Below are 10,820 nucleotides of genomic sequence, written 5' to 3'. Positions count from 1 at the left end.
GCGTAACTGGGAATTCATATTCCTATGGCTTTCTAACTTAAAGAAGTTAACTGAAGTGTATTATATAATTCAATCAAATGTAAGGTAATGAATGTATCTGTATTGTTCTCAAACAATATTTACACTATGCAAAATTCATTAGAAGTTGTTAATAAACTCAAGACTATTCGTCCCTGGAATTTATACGATTTCTTTTATTAAATCACTAATACCACAATAACTAATGTTTCAGATGAAACTGCTAAAATAGCTTAAAACCGCACATAGCGATTTTCATTTCACTCATACTGAAATTGAAGAGTTAATCTCTCTTGCTAAAGATTCTCCGAGTCAGATTGATTTGGTTTTCCAAAGCAATTACTATCGGCAAATTGAAGGATTATCTGTGGGTAACTGCCACTCCAGTTCACCTGAATCCACTTATGGAAAAGCCATTTTGACAAATTAAAAATATTACAACAAGCAGGCTATTTCATAATCTGGAATCTCTTTAAACGAATCCACAAATGATTTTACATAAGAACTGAAATTTAATAAAATATGAAGGAGAAAATGTTTCAAAATTAGATAAAAAGTAAAGTTAAAAGAAATTTTACAGTAACATATCCAAAGTTGCTAAACTAATAACTCACAATTCTGCGCACAGTAATTTGTGCACAGAATTGTAGAATTGTGATGCACAATAATTTGTGCACTTGTACGCTTTGAAAAATTACATCGATTTAATATTTATAAGTTGACTAAACAATCACTTTTTTATATTATGAGAATTTAATTACTTATTGATAGATTTTCCTATACATAATATCATCAGCCTTTCCTTAAAATATTTGATGTTAAACATTAACATTTGCTTCGCAATATCAGTAATTGTTTCACTCATATCAAATGTCGAAGATTTTTTGATTTACCGATCTCCCTCTTATAATCTCTGTTTGCAGTTGAAATAGCGATTTGGGGCTTTCCTGCCTCGTTCAACTTAACAACATTATAGGTCACATCTCCCTTTAGAGCAAGTCGCAAAGGTTCGACCTCCGCTATTGCCCCTCCAGGAGAGGGCGCACCACTCCACTGGCATCTTGCCAGGCAGCACTGGTCGTTTGATTTGCTACCTGCCCGTCGCAGCGGGACATTACCCAGCATACCCGTGTACGCTACCCCCCTGGGCTACTAAAACCACGCCGCGTTAGGACGTGCCAGACCCCGGGGCCGGCCAATAAGTGACCTTTCCCACCTTCCCAATAAGTGACCTTCAGAACCACCAAGTTCATAAATTATATACTCCCATGGCCGAGACAGCCTAGGTACAGATCCTAGCCAGTAGCTTCTCAGAATTCTCTACATCGACCCGGGGGGGGATAGCATTAGGTCGCTCTTTTGGAAACGTTTTCTTCAATATCGTAAAAAGAGAAAGTTTCATGCGTTATATGTAAGGGGCAGTTTCATTGGAATTGCAAATGCATGAGGAGTTGTAATCTTGTAATAAAGTAGGTAATATACCCCAACCCAAACACACGAGGCTTCATGTTTTTGTTTCGCAGTTAAATTTTCTGAAAGCAATTGAGTGTCACATTGTAAACACTTTTCATAATATTTGTAAGACTTCCTTGTACGAAGTAAAAGAAGTATTTTAATTACGAAAAATTCCAGGTACGAAAATATCCATTTTATCCGCTATCGAATGCAATTTAACGATGTTTTTGCGTGACATCTATAAGTAAGAACAGAATAAAAGAATCTTTTTCCCAAAACGGATTATAAAATTGATTAGAAATAGATTCAGAAGAGACTTTTTTCGTGACGTTTGTACGTACGTATGAACGTACGTATGTATCTCATATACCTTAAAAACGAGTAGCCTCAGAACGCTGAAATTTTGTATATAGAATTGCTATAAGACGTAGTCGTGCACCTTATTTTTTTGTTGTAATCAACAGCACCAAAAGTACAGTGGAAGCAATACGAGTTTAAATCGTTCCAGCATTGAGCTCGTATGTCGAATATCTCGAATCTAGAAACAAACTTCCCGACTGAAAATAATGGAAATCCAGTTAATCCGTTCCACACCCCCAAACATATCAACATAAAAATAAATTTTTCTGATAAATAACACTGGTAAATAATATAGCCGTTGTTTACCTTTATGATAACTTCCGACACCGACCTTTTAACTGCTTCTCGTTAATCCAAACTAAAAACAGCTTCTCAACATCTTCTAGTTTTGGAAAGTGCTTGGAAGAAACGGTAACTCTTTTGGCTACATCAAGTTTCTTAATTTCTTTTCCTGCTTCTTCAGAATAGTGCAGATCGTCGATGTCGAAAGGTCGTAACTCTTCGCCAATTATGTCATTTTTACACCATGCTTATGTTTATCTATGATTTCTTTCTTAATTTCAACGGCCATGGCTTCCTTATTTTTCTTTTCGGTACTATCTGAGGCAACAATCCTCTTGGGAGGCATCGTGAAATAATTATTTTCGCATTAAATGTAATAAATAATTGATTCACAAGCGCACAAACATGTAGATCAAAGATCGCGGAGTGATCTGATGAGGGGATTCCTCGAGTCGAGCCCGGATAGGAAAATGGCGCCACGCATACCAACAGCTTGGTTCATTGCTCGTTACTCGAACCAATGCTTTTTAGAGACAAATGTTTCGCTCATACTTTCCTCGTATCTCGAATTTCTCGTATATAGAGGTGCTCGTATCTCGAGGTTCCACTGTATGTAAATATATGTATATGTATTTACATACACACCTACTCTTCGGTTAACTCAGTTTTTTACTTCCTTGTACGAAGTAAAAAGGAAGTATTGTTATCGCGAAAATCTTTAGGCAGCATATTTCAACGAAAATATCGACTTTGACCGCTTTCGAATGCAATTTAACGATGTTTTTGCGTGATATCTATACGTAAGGACAGAATAAAAGACTTTTTTCCCTCCCCAAAAACTAAAAAACTGCTTTAAAATGAATTCTGAAGAGAATTTTTCGTAGCGTCTGTACGAACGTATGTACGTACGTGCGTACGAACGTACGTACGTACGTATCTCGCATAACTCAAAAACGAGTAGCCTCAGAACGTTGAAATTTTGTATATAAGATTATTATAACATGTAGATGTGCACCTCGTATTTTGGTTTCAATCGGCAGCGCCAAACGTATATAAATATATTTATACATATATCCACTCTGTTACCCGGCTCAGTGATCTCAGTTTCTTTACTCTTATATGTTTGTAAATTGTACATTTTTTGCTTTAAAAATGATTGAATTATGTTGTTTTTATTTTCCGGTTAAAGTTTTTATGCCTTTCGTAATTCTGGAAGCAATATTTGTACAATTATCAACAATTTAAAAGCTGTTTAAGTGCGGTTAAGTTTTAAATAACATGGCGGACATATTTGTTTACATTTGAAACAGCAGAATTGTAGATTTGTTGCCAATCTAGAGAGACCAAGCTTCGCAACACAAAAATAACGCCTTCATTTATTATTGAGAATTAAATCATGCTTAATCCTTTCTGGAATTTTTTCGAGGAAATAAGTATTTAAAATTTACTTCGTAATTTTTAATACAGATATTTTGAGTTTTTATGTATTTTTGCCTTGTCGCGAAATGAAAACTGAATTAATTGAATGAGAAATACTCAATCGTCTGTGAAAAACTGTTTCTTTTTCGTTTTGTTTGCTTAATTTCTTTTATACATCGTTCTAGCTTTGTTATGGTATTTGAATAGAACATGTGGTAACGATTAGATAATTCTGTTCTTTAAATCATGTAAATTTTATGCACTATGAGTTATAATATGAACGAAATATTATACTGTTAAGTGAATCTAGCGCCAGAGTGTCGCTATGGTAAACAAATACTAGAGTGAATTTTAAAGAATGCATTTATTCTATTGTGGTTTATGCGCTGTCGGCGACGTAGATTTAATTCAATCTAATAAGTTTAAATGAAATGCAAGAAAAAATGCGTATAATTTAATACTCCGTACAAGGAAGTCATGTGGTGTACACATAAGATTTTTTTATTCTTATATATTAGTAAATTGAAAAGATTTTGCTTTAAGAATTATTGTAGTATGTTGTTCTTATCTTCCGGTTAAAGTTTTTATGCCTTTAGTTAATCTGCATATATAATCTGTACAAAATTGGGGGGGGGGTGCATAGCGCACCCAGAGTGATGATGTGCGATGAAAAAGAGTATATGCCCTAAGATGTAATTATCAAGGAAGAAAATTATGTGTGGAATTCGAGACTACGTCTGTCTTCGTGTGTCATCTTTCTAACTACGCACTAAAGTTCCTCCAAGTTATTACGACGTAAATAACCATCGCGAGTCCATTGCATCTTTCTCCAAGTCATCCTATTAGATAAATACAGTGTCTCACAAAAGTGTTCGTACACTTACGAGTTTCGGAGAAATATTGCTTTATTCATTAATAAAAATTAATATTTGAGATTGAGAATTTTTTTAATAATATCTATAAATTTCTCTCAGCAGAAACGGATAAGTCATTTTATGAGCATAGTAAAACTTTATTTTTGAAAAAAAAAATTCAATAACAAAAAAGTTACCCCACAAAAGTCTTCGTACACTTTCAAGAAATCCGTACATATTAGTAAATTTTGTAGTATTTCTGTTAGTTGATATATTGTAGGACGTAGGATATCCTGTAGCACTTATGACAGCTTTCAAAAATGTCTGGGCGCAGAGTTCACGAGTGTTTTAGGGGGAGAGTTAATATTTGCATCAATATTCCTCCATTCTTTCATCATTCCTGTTTTTAGTTCTGTTTATGTTTTATGCTGTATTATAACGTATTCTCCCGCCTTCTTAGCTTGCCTTCGTGGTGTAGTGGTCAGCACGCTCGACGCAAATTCGAGAGATCCGTGGTTCGAGTCCCCGCGAGGGCATTGCTCATTTCTTCGATTTCCTTGTTTCGAAAATTCTATAATGTCTCTACAGTGGCGCCCGAACTAAAAGGTGGTGAATGATTCTTCTTCACCACCAGGATTGGGCGATTGACTCCCATACTCGCCAGTCGCCCTTTAAAAGGGAGTATGTAAGGTATTTCTCCCGCCTTCTTAGCATGCCTTCGTGGTGTAGTGGTCAGCACGCTCGACGCGTATTCGAGAGGTCCGTGGTTCGAGTCCCGGCGAGGGCATTGCTCATTTTTCATCTCTCCTGCTTTCAAAAATTACCTAAAGTCTCTACAGTGTCTTCGTACTTTAACCTGTAATTCTCTTCCGATGCGTTCTATCGGGTTTACATATAATGAGTGAGATGGTGTTTTTAGAACTTCAGGCATTTGAGGGCATATGCTTAGGATCATTATCCTGATAAAAAGAATTGAAAAAGTTGTTTCCAATACGTAGATTTTGGGAGGATAATTTTAAGTTATTTTTTCAAATATTTAAATAAACATCATGGTTCATGACGCCATCAGTAAATACATAATTACCTAAACCTGATGCTGACATGCACCGCCACACAAGAACACCTTCACCGCCATACTTTACTGTACCAAACATGGGTCTTGGGATTAAATTCCTCATTTTCCTTGAGGAATTATACGCCCATCGGAACCCAAAATTTTAAATTCGCTTTCATCTGCAATTAAGACATGGTTCCAATACGCTTCGAGCTTATTTATCACTGATTTTGCGAAGGAAAGAATAAGCTTTCTATTTTTGGCACTTACAAAAACTTTTCTTCCATCAGAGCACCCATGTAATCCAGCTGATCTGAGTACTCATCGAAGAGTTTCAGGTGAAACTGAAGAACAAAAATTTTCAGTAAATTCTGTAGAAATCTTTACAGCATTCAAAAGTGGATTTTTCGCAAATTTTCTAACCATAAATCTCTGATCACGTTAAATTAACGTTGCCAGACGACATCTTCTTACTTCATTTTCGATCCGATTTTCTTCATCTTTAAAGCATTTTATCACTTGCTGCATCGTATAATGGGATAAAATTACGAATTTAGCGAGATCCCGGATCAATCATCCACCCTTATGATAAAAAATGATCAGTTTTCGAGTGATATTTGTTGTTTTCTTACCATTAAGATAAAGTTTTAAATATTCATTAAATTATAACGAAGTAAGCAAACAAAGAATAAAGTCAAACAAATTTTTAAACGTCATCAAAATGGGAAAAAAAGTGTCAGACTATAATTTTATTTATGAAATGCTTTTACGAAAAAGTTTAAGTGTACGATCACTTTTGTGGCGTGTTTTATCTATGACTCCTTACATTTTCAATTTCCGAAAAAGAAAACAGGTCAGTATTAAAAAAAGAACAGTTTGGTTTCATTCAAAATCGCATGGATATGATATGAAAAAATATTGGGCTTTATATTCATATTTGATTCCGGGCTACAGCGTTTCTTCTACAAATTCTTAAAGAACACTTTTGGCAGCCATTGTATATACCCGCCCTCTTACACTGGCTTTATTTTCGCAATCGTTGTCTCAGTCATATACTTCAAGCTGTAGAGACATTAAGTATTTTGGAAGCAGGAGACATGAAAAATGAGCAATGCCCTCCCCCGGGACTCGAACCACGGATTTCTCGAATACGTGCCGAGCGTGCTGACCACTGCACTACGAAGGCATGCTAAGAAGGCGGGAGAAATATCTTATACAGGTACTTTCGATAAATAACGAAATGTAACTTTTAGTGCGGTCACCCGGTTAATATACTTATATTTAGGAAAGTTTTATACACGCTATGGAAACATAAAATTAGAAGTTCAACTCCCGTACCACAAAAATACCCTGGGGTATAAAATTTCAAAAATGCAATTTTTGATGTCATTTTCAACGTACCTTGAGAGCTCGGTTCATAATTAATTAATAATTCGAGGATATAAGTTTAAATGAAGAGCAGCAAAAATATGTATAATTTAATAAGCCATAGAAGCAAGTAATGTGGTGTGCACATCAGTGTTAGCCCAGAGGAGCGTTATCCCAGAAGGGCTATTAGTCTTGAAACGGGATTTTGCGTTGAATCACTATAAACGGCTGAATCGGGTTTCAGATTGTTGCCACCAAATATTATCGCCCTGTATTATATTTAAAGAAATTAAATAATGAAGAATCTGCATAAATGTATGTATGTTTCTGGCACTGTGATAAAAAAAAAGGTACCTAGAACCATCAAATTTTGACTAACGTAATTCTCCACCCAAATATGGGCATGTCGACTTGGAATTTGTTTTATTATCTATTTCATATTTTGTAAGACTTTAATGAATATTTGATTAAGAAACTGAACGATTTCAAAGTGAGCAATGTGGTAATACTGGACGGGAAGTGGGGGAAAAAAAAAAAAATTATCTCCAGCGCGCGAAACTGTGCATCGGAAATTCTAAAGATATGTTCTTTTTAAATTATTTTGCGATACTGCTGCTGAATTTAATTTTATGGTTTAAGTGTGAAGAACATGTTACCTTTATTTATTAAATATATTTAATAAATAAAGGTAAGACACAAAACCTTAAAAAAGCGTAATATAAAAACCTGTGGGCCTAATATAAAATCTGAAAGCTTTCAGATTTTTCCATGATATGTATATATTAATCTTACCAAGTAGCTGCTATACGTAACAACTTCTTGGATAGGATCTTCAAGTAATCTTCGTTAAGCCTAACGCTGAACCTAAATCACACAGGTCAGACACACATCCTTCCTTTTTGAAGAATTCACAAAAAAGATCTATGATGGTAATTGCTTGGAAACAGGACTTCAAATCTCAACTCCAATATCTTAATTGGTTCGCCTGTCTAAAGTAACACCTTACTTTCAGAACTAAATAAACAAGTTTAAAGTATTTATGTAATCTGTTTTACTAATTGCTGAATTTATTTTCTTTCCCCGTTTCTCACAACGATGAAGGCAAGAATTGTCAACAAGAAAAGGAAACGTTTTTAAAGCTTAAAATTAATAGTTCAAATAATATTCAAAAGCAAACATTTCGTGAAAAATGATAACCCAAAAAAGCAAATGAAGAAAGGATACACTATAGGCTAAAACAAGCAAATATTCACGATACCTCACTGATCTGTACTGTGGAAATAGTTTAGGCATTGCTTCCCAGTGAGATATTTTACACGACTTCGGCTGTCATTGATCACAGCTTGCCCAAAATTTGAACAGTTAAAAGCAACACTGCAAACCAATTCAGATAAAGGTATTCTTTTCAGTGCCAAATGTCAGTGTTGAAAACAAAAATTCCCCGTATTTGCAGAGGGGGGAGAAGGTAGAGATGGGGGAAGTGGAAGGGTTGATGGCTGACACAGCCTGCCAAGCACGCACAAATGACTAAGTAAATTACTCATGGACTGTTGACAGATAAGTTGCATTTCGAAAATGCATTTTGAAAAAGGAAAAATGCGAGCACGCTTTAAACAGATGTTTCAGATCGCAAATTAGGATCAGACATTTCACGAAAAAAAACTATGGTGAGAAGTAAAGTGATCTAAGTTTCTCCTCATATTTGTATTTTCAGCGCAAGCTTTCCTTGTAAAATATCACATAGCTTTGACAGTGAAAACCAGAAAACTCTTAATAATAATAATCATAATTACATTAATAAGGGCAGAATCACATTCCCGTCAATCATTTCTTTTCTCCTGTCTTTCTATCATTAAATTTTTAATTATTTACAAAGAAAATATTGTTGCGTGCGTACGGGTTTGTCGTAGATTGAATGCACAAGTCCGATAACAGGTTAATAAAATTTATTCGTATCAAAAGTAATATATCAGAACGCTGGAATTTTTCTCAGAGATATTCGTACAATTGTTCAGGTTCAAGTGTAGTAGGACCCCCAATGTTTACTATAAGTAACGTAGGTATAGTCCCACTACACTTCGGTTTATTTTTAAAGTTAGTATTTAAAATAGTACATAATAGTATATTGACATAATGATTGATATCATATTGTTACGGATTTGGTATTTGAATAGCTAATGTTAGTTGAATTATAAATAAAATTGTTTTATTCCCCGTGCAGTGCAGCGCGTGACGAATATTAAAAGAAAGCTAAGCCGGAAGATTAAAAATACAACAGCATTTAACATTTAATAAATAAATATCTCTTTCGAGAAAGTTCCAGAAAATTCTCGCGCATTTAAAAAGCTTATATAAGCGGCATGAAAACCTCTCAATTCGTTATTGTTGTTAGTTAGTTTGTTGTTGTTTTAAGAGTTTGTTGAGAAAACTGCTCTTGTTGACTGTAGCGAATTCGCGGATTAGCTTTCTTTAGCTGTTTTGAATTAACTTCTGTTGAACGTTTGAGTAGTTAAAAGATAACTACTGTGAGATATTATAATAAGGAAAGAATATCTGAGGAAAATTAAGCATTTTTGTTGTGATAATAATAATTTTTTTCATTTTTCATCGGACTTGTGCATTCAATTCAAACGAACCCGTACGCACGCAACAATATCTATTAGATATAATTATAGTAGTTATAACAGGTATAATAATTGTATGCCAACAGTCATAATTTAATAGTTCATAATAGTTCCTTGAGATAAAGTTCACAATATCACACAGTATAAACAATAATCATACTGTAAAGACATTAGGATTTTTTTTTTGGAAGCAGGTGATGTAAAAAATGAGTAATGCCCTCACCGAGAATCCAACCACGGACCTCTGGAATACGCGCCCAGCGTGCAGACCACTACACTACGAAGGCATGCAAAGAAGGAAAGAGACTGGTGTTTTTAGAAGACGCAATCGCTCAAATCCTGGTGGTGAAGATTCATTATTCACCAGCTTTTAGTTCGGGCACCACCATAGAGACATTAGGTATTTATTTAAAGCAAGACGAATGAAAAATGAGCAACGCCCTCACCGGGAATCGAACCACGGACCCCCTGGAATACGCACCCAGCGTGCAGACCACTACACTACGAAGGCATGCAAAGAAGGAAGGAGAAATACTGTATAATACTTCAAACTACTATAAATGTTAAAGCACAAAGCAATGCAAAGCGTACGAATATCTTAGTTCACGCGGAACTAAACAGCTTGCAACAACAATAAGTAAGCAACTAAACTCAGACGCTCTTTCTAAGGCCTTTTACAACTTTCAACAGATGGCGTGAAATTTCTAGTACTTTCTGCTTCTCGAGATTTGTGGAAAGCAATAAGAGAATCTAATTACGGTTACAACTAACACAGTAGTCAATTACATTTATTTAATTTTAATATAAATTATCGAGATAACAATTTACTCAATGTTAAATGCACGTATCCTGTATTCTTACTTTTCCGGTATAACCTTCTCTTATATTTTGTCTCGCGCTGCAAGGGGAAGTAGAACACTTTTAATTGTAATTATACTGAAATTACCTATCTAAATACATAATAATATAAACACTGAAAGAAAGTTTCTTTTTTTCAAAAACAATTATAATAATGAAAGGTATAGAACATAATAAATTCAAGACTCATTGCGCTGAACATCGGTAATTCGGATTCTCAGAATTTTACTAAAATTCTGTTTTTCACTATGGTAGTTATTGTTTTTTATTACGAATTAAATATGTTTTCTGATAAATTTCCTATTTTGTGGTTAGGAAAATATATTAAAACTGGAACAATGACTAGCTTTTATGAGTTCTTTTGAAAGTAATGAACTATAAAAACATGTGAAAAGTCATAAGCATTTAAACAATTGCAATGTAAATGAAGTAGAAATAGGATAGCCTTGATATTTTATAATAATAACTTATTCAGGGTGTTTATGTAAATAATGGTGTAAAGTATTGAGTTCGCTTAAAGCCTATGCC

The 10,820-nt window shown here is 34.5% G+C and overlaps 2 non-coding genes across 2 annotated transcripts; both read left to right on the top strand.

Moving 5' to 3' along the window:
• The first annotated feature begins 4,851 nt into the window (after nucleotides 1-4,851).
• Nucleotides 4,852-4,924, top strand: TRNAL-CAA (transfer RNA leucine (anticodon CAA)). The gene has a single exon. It is a non-coding gene; the product is annotated as a tRNA-Leu (tRNA).
• A 178-nt stretch (nucleotides 4,925-5,102) lies between these two features.
• Nucleotides 5,103-5,175, top strand: TRNAT-CGU (transfer RNA threonine (anticodon CGU)). The gene has a single exon. It is a non-coding gene; the product is annotated as a tRNA-Thr (tRNA).
• Nucleotides 5,176-10,820: the final 5,645 nt, after the last annotated feature.

The sequence above is a fragment of the Stegodyphus dumicola genome, chromosome 5 (assembly GCF_044657685.1).
Source record: "Stegodyphus dumicola isolate Sdum_Otavi_A_Nest chromosome 5, ASM4465768v1".
In the NCBI taxonomy this organism is placed as follows: Eukaryota; Metazoa; Arthropoda; class Arachnida; order Araneae; family Eresidae; genus Stegodyphus; species Stegodyphus dumicola.
Note: the sequence above shows the minus strand (reverse complement) of the source record. Positions and strands in the feature narration are given on the sequence as shown.